This window comes from Nomascus leucogenys, chromosome 4 (assembly GCF_006542625.1).
Source record: "Nomascus leucogenys isolate Asia chromosome 4, Asia_NLE_v1, whole genome shotgun sequence".
In the NCBI taxonomy this organism is placed as follows: domain Eukaryota; kingdom Metazoa; phylum Chordata; class Mammalia; order Primates; family Hylobatidae; genus Nomascus; species Nomascus leucogenys.
In genome coordinates, this window is record NC_044384.1 from 111,668,231 (window position 1) to 111,678,352 (window position 10,122).

Here is a 10,122-nt window from a genome sequence, read left to right on the forward strand (position 1 = left end):
GCTCACTGCAACCTCCACTTCCTGGGTTCAAGCAATTCTCCTGCCTCAGGCTCCTAAGTAGCTGGGATTACAGGTGTGCACCACCACGCTCAGCTAATTTTTTGTATTTAGTAGAAACGAGGTTTCACCATGTTGGTCAGGCTGGACTCGAACTCCTGACCTCAGGTGATCCACCTGCCTTGGCCTCCCAAAGTGCTGGGATTACAGGCATGAGCCACCGCACCTGGCCGGTAAATATTTATATAAGGTTTATGATATATTTATGTACAATCATTTATATGATGCAATATTCAAAATGAAAAGGTCAAAAACTTCTGAGCTTTCTAATTGACCTTTAGGGTACTTATATATACACAAAAATATATACCTAAATATTTTCTCCTTTAACATCTTTGTTCTTCCTTCTGTAGTATTATCTCCTTAATGTGACAGATACTATCCATCTACATTGCTATAGAAATTTAAATTAGTATTGTCACTTGGGGGAGTAATTTGGCATCAAATGGTCGAATTCAAAGTTTACATAAAATAAGACCCTGCAATTTCACTTCTAGGCATATATCTTCAAGAGTTTCTTGTACATGTGCATAAATAAATTTCAAGGATGTTTACTGAATGCATCTATGTAATACCCCCCCAAAATTAAAGAAACAATCAAAAGTCTATCATAGAAAAACATATTAATAAAACATGTTATTTCACATGATGGAAAGGTATTTAGTAGTTAAAAATATGAACATGATCTGGGTAAAACAACTTAACTATTCTTTCAAAAACACCAAGTAATAAATGCAAGTTACAGAATGCACAGGAAATAAAAAACAACCTCCATGGATAACTCTATAGTGAAGCTGGCCATGAAGAGCCAATAAATATGCAGATACATTCTGCCTCACCAGTAGAGAAAGGTGAAATAAAAAGCAAGGTTCTGGAGTTCTTCTTTTTGCCCAAGAAACTAGAACTGTTACTGAATAATCATACTTATCAAGGGCAAGGCATGGGAATTTGGCATACTCATATACTACTAATAGCAAGATAAATTTATAAACTTTTCTGGAGGGTTATTTGAAAACATATATCAAAAGCTTAAAGTTAACTCTGACAAAGTACTTCATCTCAAGAAAATAATGTCTACAAAGTTGAAGTTAATAAAAGTCTAAACTGCCTAATGTCTTAAAAGAATGGTTTCATTGAACAAATTATGGTACATAGATTAAACAGATTATTTGAAGGATGAAAGTAATGACAGAAGAATAAATACTGGCATTAAAGTTGCTGACATGTTAAGTTTTTTAAAGTATCACTTTATTTTTAAAAAATAATATTCATATAGTCCATAATATTCAAGGATACTTGTTACCAGGGAAATGTCAGTTAAAATGAATCCACTTAAAATATCACAGTAAATAATGGGAAATAAAAAGTTTTTATTAGTATTACATTTTAAGGGAAAAAAACAAGAAGATACATTTTATTTAACATTTTAGCAAATTTTGATATACAACTTTACACTAGTTCTTAGAACCACACTATCCAATACATGTGGCTACTGAGCACTTGAACTGTGACTAGTCCAGTTGAAATGTGTTGTGGGTATAAAATACATTCTAGATTCCAAAGACTCAGTATAGAAAAAAGAATGTCACGCATTCCATTGATAATTTTATATTGATTATATCTTGAAATATATACAAAAGTATATCTGATATACTGAATTAAATATATTATTAAAATTAGTTCCACCATTTTTAAAAACTTTTTTAATGTGCCCATGAGAAGATTTTAAACTACATGTATTCCTAGCATATTTCTTCTGGAAAATGCTCCCTTAAAATAAATCATGTTTTCATATTTGGGGCATAGATTTCCCAGCAAACTTAAGAGCACAAAACATCCTTCAATGAGCATTTGACATTTTTGACAAGCTCAGAAAGAATATCACTTTTGAGCAAAATTATTTGAGGATGGGCATCAAAAGGACCTCTCCCTATTTTGTCATTCAACTCATTCTCTTTTGGAGCATGCAGATACTGTCTCTTTTTCGATCCTTACCAGGTTTAAGGCTGTCAGCAAGCAACGTGTTGAACAATCAGCAAGTGTTTTCTGCAGATTGTCAACCTAGTTTCATCAATTTCACGAAGTTCTCCATCTTTTGCAAGATTTGCAATTCTACTCTACAATGAATTTGCACTATCATGTCCAATAAAATCCTATATAACTGAGGAACAACTGGCCCATAAAGAAAATGATGCTTAGTAGGCAGACACTCGTTAGTGCTATCTTAAGACATCAGAATGGGGACCTACATATAAGTGGACAATTCATTAATGAATGTTTTCATGTGATGATGTGAAGGCTGTTATCATTATGAAGACTTAATAACTAGTGAGATTCAGAAAATGAATATTTTATAAGGTTTGCATTTATGTATACAATATCAAATGACCTCTGGAAAAATATATATAAAAATTTCAAAAGCAACTAAGTGGTGGGAATATAGGTGATTTTTACTTTCTTCTTTCTGTTTGTCTATATTTCTATAATTATTATGTTTTATATTAACACATTTAGTTTAATTCAATTTCAATTGCCAGGTCAAATACCACATTCTCCATTAGCCACTCCATTTGGGCCAGCCTCCCCCTAGTGAAGCCTCCTCCTCAGGACTCCAAATCAATGCTCTTTGATAATTTATTACTAACTACATTGTATAATTATGATAATAACTAAAACTTATGTGCCAGGCACTGTTCAGAGTGCTTCATATTTATTAGCCTTTGTAAACTCTTCAGTCAGTCTGATCTTTCTCCAAAACACTGATCCTCAAGTAAGAGAAGAAAGAAAAATACCTACAAGGGGACTTTACTCTCAGGATAGGGTGTCAGTATGATTTGAAAAGGCAAATTCAGGCTGGGCGCGGTGGCTCACACCTGTAATCCCAGCACTTTGGGAGGCCGAGGTAGGTGGATCATGAGGTCAGGAGATGGAGACCATCCTGGCTAAAATGGTGAAACCCTGTCTCTACTAAAAATACAAAAAAATTAGCTGGGCATGGTGGCCGGCGCCTATAGTCCCAGCTACTCGGGAGGCTGAGGCAGGAGAATGGTGTGAACCCAGGAGGCGGAGCTTGCAGTGAGCCGAGATTGCACCACTGCAGTCCAGCCTGGGCAACTGAGCAAGATTCTGTCACAAAACAAAACAAAAAAACAAACAAACAAAAAGGCAAATTCAATATTAAAATATAATTTTACACTTGAAAATATAACGTTTTCATAATACAAACTTTGGAAGGAAAACAAAATGAATTGATATTATAGCTAATAATTCAACTTTGTTGAAGAGAATATAAAAAATATGATAAAAATTTAACATAAGCATAATTGGAAAAAAAAAAAGCTATTAGAATACCAAAAGTATACAATTTCCTAACACGTTAAAGCACATCTACCACAAACCTAAAGTAACCATCATACCCTTGGTGAATATTTAAAAGCATTATCAAAGTCATACCAGACTGGGAGGCCCACTATCACCACTATTACTCTACATTATGCGAGAGGCCCTAGGCAGTGTAATATTCCAAGGAAAAAATATATAAACAGTTTTAAAACAGAAGAAGCAAAACCACCATTACTTGTAGTACCTATGGCTTTCTACAGAATATCCAGAGAATCTACAAACCAACAAAGATGCCAAATAGAAAATTAGAATACAAAAAAAAAAGCCCCCTTACTATATACTGGCAATAACCAATTTTAAAAATGTAGCTAGAGGAGAGATGATCCCATTCACAAGAGCAATAAAACTTCTAAGGACTAATGAAGGGATACTAAGATGTGATATATATGTGTGTATATATATATATACACACATACACACACATATATGATGAAATACACCAATAAAAAGGAATGAAGCAATGATACATTCAACAACATAGATAACCTTGGAAACATTACACTAAGTGAAAGAAGCCAGACACAAAATGCCACATACTGTATTATTGTATGATTCCATTTATATGAAATATCCAGAATGGGCAAAAGTATAGACTTAGTAGATTGGTAAGGCTGCCTAGGGCTGGGTGTGTGGCAGCGTGTGTGGAGGGATGAGAACTGAGAAATGACTGCTAATGGGTAGAGGGTTTATTTTGCAGGGTTCAAAAATATTCTAAAATTAGATTGTGTTAATGGCTGCATACCCTGCAAATTTACTAAAAACACTGAATTGTAAACTTTCAATGAGTGAATTGTATAGTATGTGACTTGTACCTCAATTGAAAAATGACAATGAAAACCTATAAGGTGCCTAATACAAGTTTCAGACCTTTATGAAGAATATTATAAAGCCTTGTAGAATGACCTAAAAAATAATGTATAGAGATAGACCATGTCCATGAAAGGAACATATTAATAGTGAAAAGGTAAAAGTCTCCTCTAATTAACCTTTAGATTTAATGTAAATTATAACAGGAATTTTCATAGGAAGGATAGATCCTAAAATTCATGTTGAAGCCTAAAGCATCAAGAATAGCCAAGACAGTTTTAAGGAAAAAGGGTAAGAAGATTTATTATAAAGCTTTAATAATTAAATGAAATGGTATTAGCTCAGGAATCACAAAAAGATGAGTAGAACAGAGAGTCAAGAGACAGATCCAAGGATATAACAGAAATTAGCATATGTCAGAGATGGCAACAAAATAAGTGAGAAAATAGTAAACTATTCATTAAATGATAATGTGGTAAATGGTTTTCAATATTGAAAACAATTATACCCCTGCCTCAACAACACAGATATATAAATTTCAGAGGAGTTCAAAGACCCAACTATGAAAAACAAAATTTTGCCAGTAAAAAAACCAATGGTAATACACAAAAAAGAAAATTGAAAAACTATATTAAAACTATATATTAAAAAGATAATCTCTAAGGGAAATGCAAAGTAAAAGAGCAGTAAAATACATTCCATGCTTCTCAGATTAGCCAAAATCAAAACACCTGATTAATACCAGTCACAGCCAAAGATATGGGAATACAAGGAACTCCAACACAATTCAGTAGGAGGGCAACCTGCCAAACCTAGGAGAGCTAAAATAACAGATGAATGTTGATTTAAGCCCACATATCCTACTACCCAGTTATTCACCTTCTGAGGATATATGCCCAAGACACACTCGTATATTTCTACAAGATCTTGTCAAGGATATTCCTTGCAATATATTTAAAAATAGCAAGAGGTAGAAACATCTTTTATCCATCAATATATAAACTGTGGCATATCAAAGGAATGCTAAGCCAAAATGAATCAACTAGATTTACAATGATCAATATATGTATCAACACATGTAAAAAAATGTTAGGTGAAAAAAATCACAAAAATAGATAAGACAGGTGTCCATAACATGGTGTTTTAAACACATAATAAAACTACACACTCTAGTAGGCACACTGAGTCCCAACACTGCAGGTTGAATGGACTTGACCCCAAGTTCTCATCTTTCACTGTCCTTCTTGCTTATGACAGAATTTTCTATTTTCAGCAATTCTATACTTACACTTAAATGGCTACATGTAAAGTGCTAGAGTAGGTGCCAGGGAGGACAAAAGAATTATATATAAGACTCCCCTCCACCTCCTGGCTACTGCAGAAGAGTACAACTCAGCTAGGGATGTTGTCTCAGGGACTTGGCTCTTAACCTTCACTCTGGCTTGCATAGCGTGTAAACTTAGAGTGTGTAAGTTTCAAGGAGCCGTTCCTTTATCTATAAAATGGGAAAGCCATCCTCCTATTGTGAAGAGTAAATAAATATAATTATAGTGTCCAGCACATGACAAACACTCAACACTCTTGGTGATTATGGGCATGGAAGCCACCAAATGAATACAATCTTCTAAACAGCATCTCAGTCGTGCTTACAATAAAAACAAAAGGTGATGGATGGGAGAAGGGCACCAGTTGGGTCCACTTAGCCTTCTCCATATCTGGATACAACATCCCCACATCTCCCGGGTAACTTGGGCATTCTCTGTGGGATGTTGGGACATGTCTTCCAGCAACAGTAGCGTGGCTACAGCCAGGCCTATGTATTCTTCCAGGTTCAGCATGGACAGGGCTCTGTGAAAAGAGATACCAGCCTTCGGAATGAGAACTTCTTCCCTCAAACCTCTGAAGAGATTCTGGGGTAGGATGAGGCGACCTAAGCTTGCTTCTCAGTTAACCCTCTTTAAAATCACAAGGACACACCACCTTAACTCCATCTTGCTGAGAGAAAGGCAACAGTGTCTCACCTCCAGCTCCCTCCAACAAGCACCTGCCTCCATCCCACAGGCCATCTTCATAAAGAGCTGGGATAGAGTTCTACCCATGGATTTAGTAGTAGGGACCACACAAGGGATCTACTTGCTAGATATGGAAAATAGTAGTTGGAAATCATGTTCGGAGATACTGAGTTGTTGGATTTTTATTCCTGGGATTCCTTTCTGAGAGCTTGGGAAAAGATGGTAGGTATTTCAGTTCTCAAGCCAACCTGGCGCCACCATGTGGCAACAACACCAACAGTTCATAAATCAGTCAGCTTTCAAATTCTGATTCTCCGTCAAATTTTTATCTTTGAGGAATTCAAAATATTTCATTTTTATATATCAAATGAGTATTCATTTTTTCTTCATTCATATTTTAATATCACATAATTTCATGTTTGCATTACTTTAATTCACCCTATGAAAAAGCTCTTGTGGGAACAAACCAGCATTGACCAATGTCAGCACTGTTACATCTGGGATCAGGTTTGTTACACCACCAAATAACTAATGATCAAGGTGTGGTGGGACAACCAAGTCATTCTTCACCCAGATTGTAAGGCTAAATTATTCCTTCTATTTTTCTTTACTGGCTTAAGCATAACTACTCTTGGTTTGCATTTATTAAAAAGGAGGTAGAAAATCATCAAGAAGTCTCATTTTAGCTTGGGAACTAAAATGATAAAATAATATTAATAAAAATAAAACTAACCTGATAAAACTAAGCAGGATGATGGCTACCCTTGGAGGATAGTGCCTGTAGGTAGGGGTAATGGGAAGATTGGAAATATTCTGGGTCTTAATCAGGGCACTGGTTACACAGGTGTGCTCAGTTGTGACAATCCACTGAGTGTATCCTTCAGAACTGCATTATTTTCTGGAATTATACTTCAATAGGCTGTTAAATTCACCAAGGTCTGATCAGTCATCTCCCTTTAACTTGGCTTTCCGACAAGAGTCTGTGCATACACAATAATAATTCGAAGGCAAAATCAGGGGGAAGCCTTGTTTTCTACGGGATATTTTTCAGCCATCGGGAATCCCTCTGGGCAGGGAGGAAGGAGACAGGACAATCTATGCTACTGCTAGTTTAAATGACTGAGCTGAGTATGGCTAACACTTCACTTTCTCAAAAGTGAACAAATTCTGCAGCCAGATAACTCTCCCTTCTCCCACCATACACGCAGACAAACGAAACCCAGACCACACAGAACACTGCGCCACCAAGAGATACACACCATCTCTACAGAGACACACTTTAACTCCTCAGAGACAACACACACACACAGCCTCCCCCCACTCTCCAGAAACAGTCCCACAGACACAGCTTCTGGCCCACAGAGACAGCTCGCAGATGGAGGCAGTGGTGGGTAATTAGGAGAGATGCAGCTGCCCATGGCCAGGCAAAGGAACGTGAGCAGGAAGATAGAAAGCAGTATCTTCAAAGTCTTGGCAAACTAAATTTCTCTAAAAAGATTTTGAAATCTGCAAATAGGGTCCCAGATATTGCTGTAAATTTTTTAGAATTACCTCCATTTCCACCCATAGCCCCAGATGCCTTGAACCATCTTCCTTCGACTTTTAAATAAAACCCCAGGGCATTTTCACATTTATCATATCCTCTGAACTCCAACTTCCTTGGGAAGATTGAAAGGCGGCGGGGATTACTCCATTTTATAAATGAAAAAGTTCAGGTTCAAAGATGCTGGTCAGTCATCACAAAACTAAGTAGTGATCTCATGGCTGAGCTTCAGAGTTGGGGTGGGGGAGGCTGAGTTGAAGGGACAAGGTGATAATGGCAAGAGAGGCTAGGTGACCCTCTCCCCGGCCCAGAGCTCTGAGAAGCGCCCACAATACCACAGGCGACCCCACTGGAGCCACTTCAAAGGACCTGGAGTAAAAGAATCACACCCGACATCATTTGCATACCCCAAGACTGGCCAGCCCCCAGTCTCCCTCCCCTGAGAAAGTGTCAAGAAAATCAACAAACCAAGATCATGGTCGGGGAGATGGAGAGCATGGAAATGAAGCCAGACTCAAGGCATTTTCTAGGAGCGGATAGGAGCCAACGTTAGCGAACCAAGCCCACAGCGTACTCGCTTCTCTTAGGAAGTCCCTAGGCCCAAACCGGTGTGTGCATTTAAGAGTTTTGGGATACGTACTTATCCTTGGGGAATGTGCTTATTTGGAAAAACAAAAGAGGAGCAGGACGGATATAAGAACAAATTCCCCTACCCTGCCAAGACGTCAGTAAATTAAGGAACAATTAGGGGAGCAAGTGCTCCAAAAAGCGGCAGGTCTTGGGGTTCCCACCACTGAATCTTTCCGCTCCACGCGTCCATCAGGAAGATCCTCCGCCGTTACCTCCAGATCTATGTACAGCCTCCTGGGATTGGCTCCCTACCTCTTCAAGTCTGGCGGCTGTGGCGGAAAGGGAGTATGAGGATGAACCCGGGATGAAGCTGAAGTGACAGCCCCGCCAACAGCGCTCCCTCCCCAGGCAGCCCGCGGGCGAAGGCCAGACGCAATCCACCTGTGTTCTAACTCAGCACCAGCTGTGACCTTGAGAGAGTCCCTAATTAGCCCCGTTTTACAGAAATTAAGAGTTTGAGTCAGGTCCGCCGCGCTGGGCTGCTTGCGGGGCGCTTACCAGATGGTTTGAGGCGTCCCGCCGGTGCGCCCGCAGCACAGTAGGTACGCGGTGAACCGCAGCCCAAGCGCTACGTGGCCATCCGGGATCGGAAAACGCGAGGGAAACGCAGAGGCGAGCTCCCGCCCCAGCAGCGAGAGAAAGAGGCGATTCTGACTCCGCGATGATCCCTGAGCAAGTTCATGTACCCGCGCCCCTCGCCCCTCCGCAGAGGCTGACTGGCCGCGCCTAGGGTTCCTGGCTCCGGACGCGCACAGGGTGCGGGGGAGCGTGAGAGACACCTCCACACCTTCACACACCCACCCCCGAAGTTGCGGCAACGTTGAGGGGAAAGTGGCGCAAAGCTGCCAGAGGGGAGAAGAAGGAGGCGGACGGTACTCACACGGGGTGGCCAGCCTGAAGCAGGTCCGCGACCGGGGTCATCGATGGCGGCCGGGCTCAGGCCACCGCGCCTCAGTACGCCCAGGGCACCTGCCCCAAAGCGCCGCGTGGATTAGAGGCTGCCGGCGGCGAGGAAGGGGCGCGGGTCGGTCTGCGCGCTAAAGCTGGGCTGCAGCACAGCGGGGGCTCGGCTGCCAGAACCGCAGCCGCAGCGGGAGCCGGAGAACCGACAGGAGGTGGGAGCGCGGCGGCGTCGGCAGCAGCGGCTGCGAGGGAGGCGCCCGCGCCGCAGGCAGCCAGGGCCAGCCTGGCCGCAGCCACCGCCGACACCTGCTGGCCCGGCCGACAGCCAATCAGAGGCGTCCGGAGCGGGGGAGCGTGCGGAGGCGGGGCGAGGGCGCGTGCAGGGCGCCCGGCGGGGAGGGGCAGCCCGCGATCGCGCCTGCGCCGGGGCAGGGGGTGCCCGCCGGGCCGGTTCCTCCAGAGCACCTCGGGCGCGCGGGCGGCACGCGCCAGGAGGGGCGGGGCGCACCGGGAGGAGGCGGGGCAGGGCTGCGCGCGCCCGGGGCGGGGACCCGCGCCCCTCCCGGGGCTCTTCCCTGCGGCGCAGTGCAGTATTGGGGCCGCGGTTCCGGAGCCCCTAGGTGCGACTCCAGGTCCTTCCCCGATTCTAAGTCAGGCTTTTCCTGTCCCCTGCCTCTGAGTCCTAGGGGCCCGGACCCTCAGTGACCGTAGAGTGATGGGTCACCAGAATCCGGGGCCTGCCTGAATCTAAGACATGGTGTGGCGCTC

The 10,122-nt window shown here is 42.0% G+C and overlaps 1 protein-coding gene across 3 annotated transcripts in view; it reads right to left on the reverse strand.

Annotated features, from left to right (window-relative positions):
* The window catches only part of MYRIP (myosin VIIA and Rab interacting protein), a 460,077-nt gene extending 450,369 nt beyond the window's left edge, over window positions 1–9,708 (reverse strand). For all 3 annotated transcript variants that reach the window (XM_030812079.1, XM_030812078.1, XM_030812077.1), the window contains exon 1: window positions 9,332–9,708. The gene's annotated coding sequence lies outside the window, so the exon portion shown is untranslated. The remainder of the gene's footprint in view (window positions 1–9,331) is intronic.
* Between the last annotated feature and the right edge of the window lie 414 nt (window positions 9,709–10,122).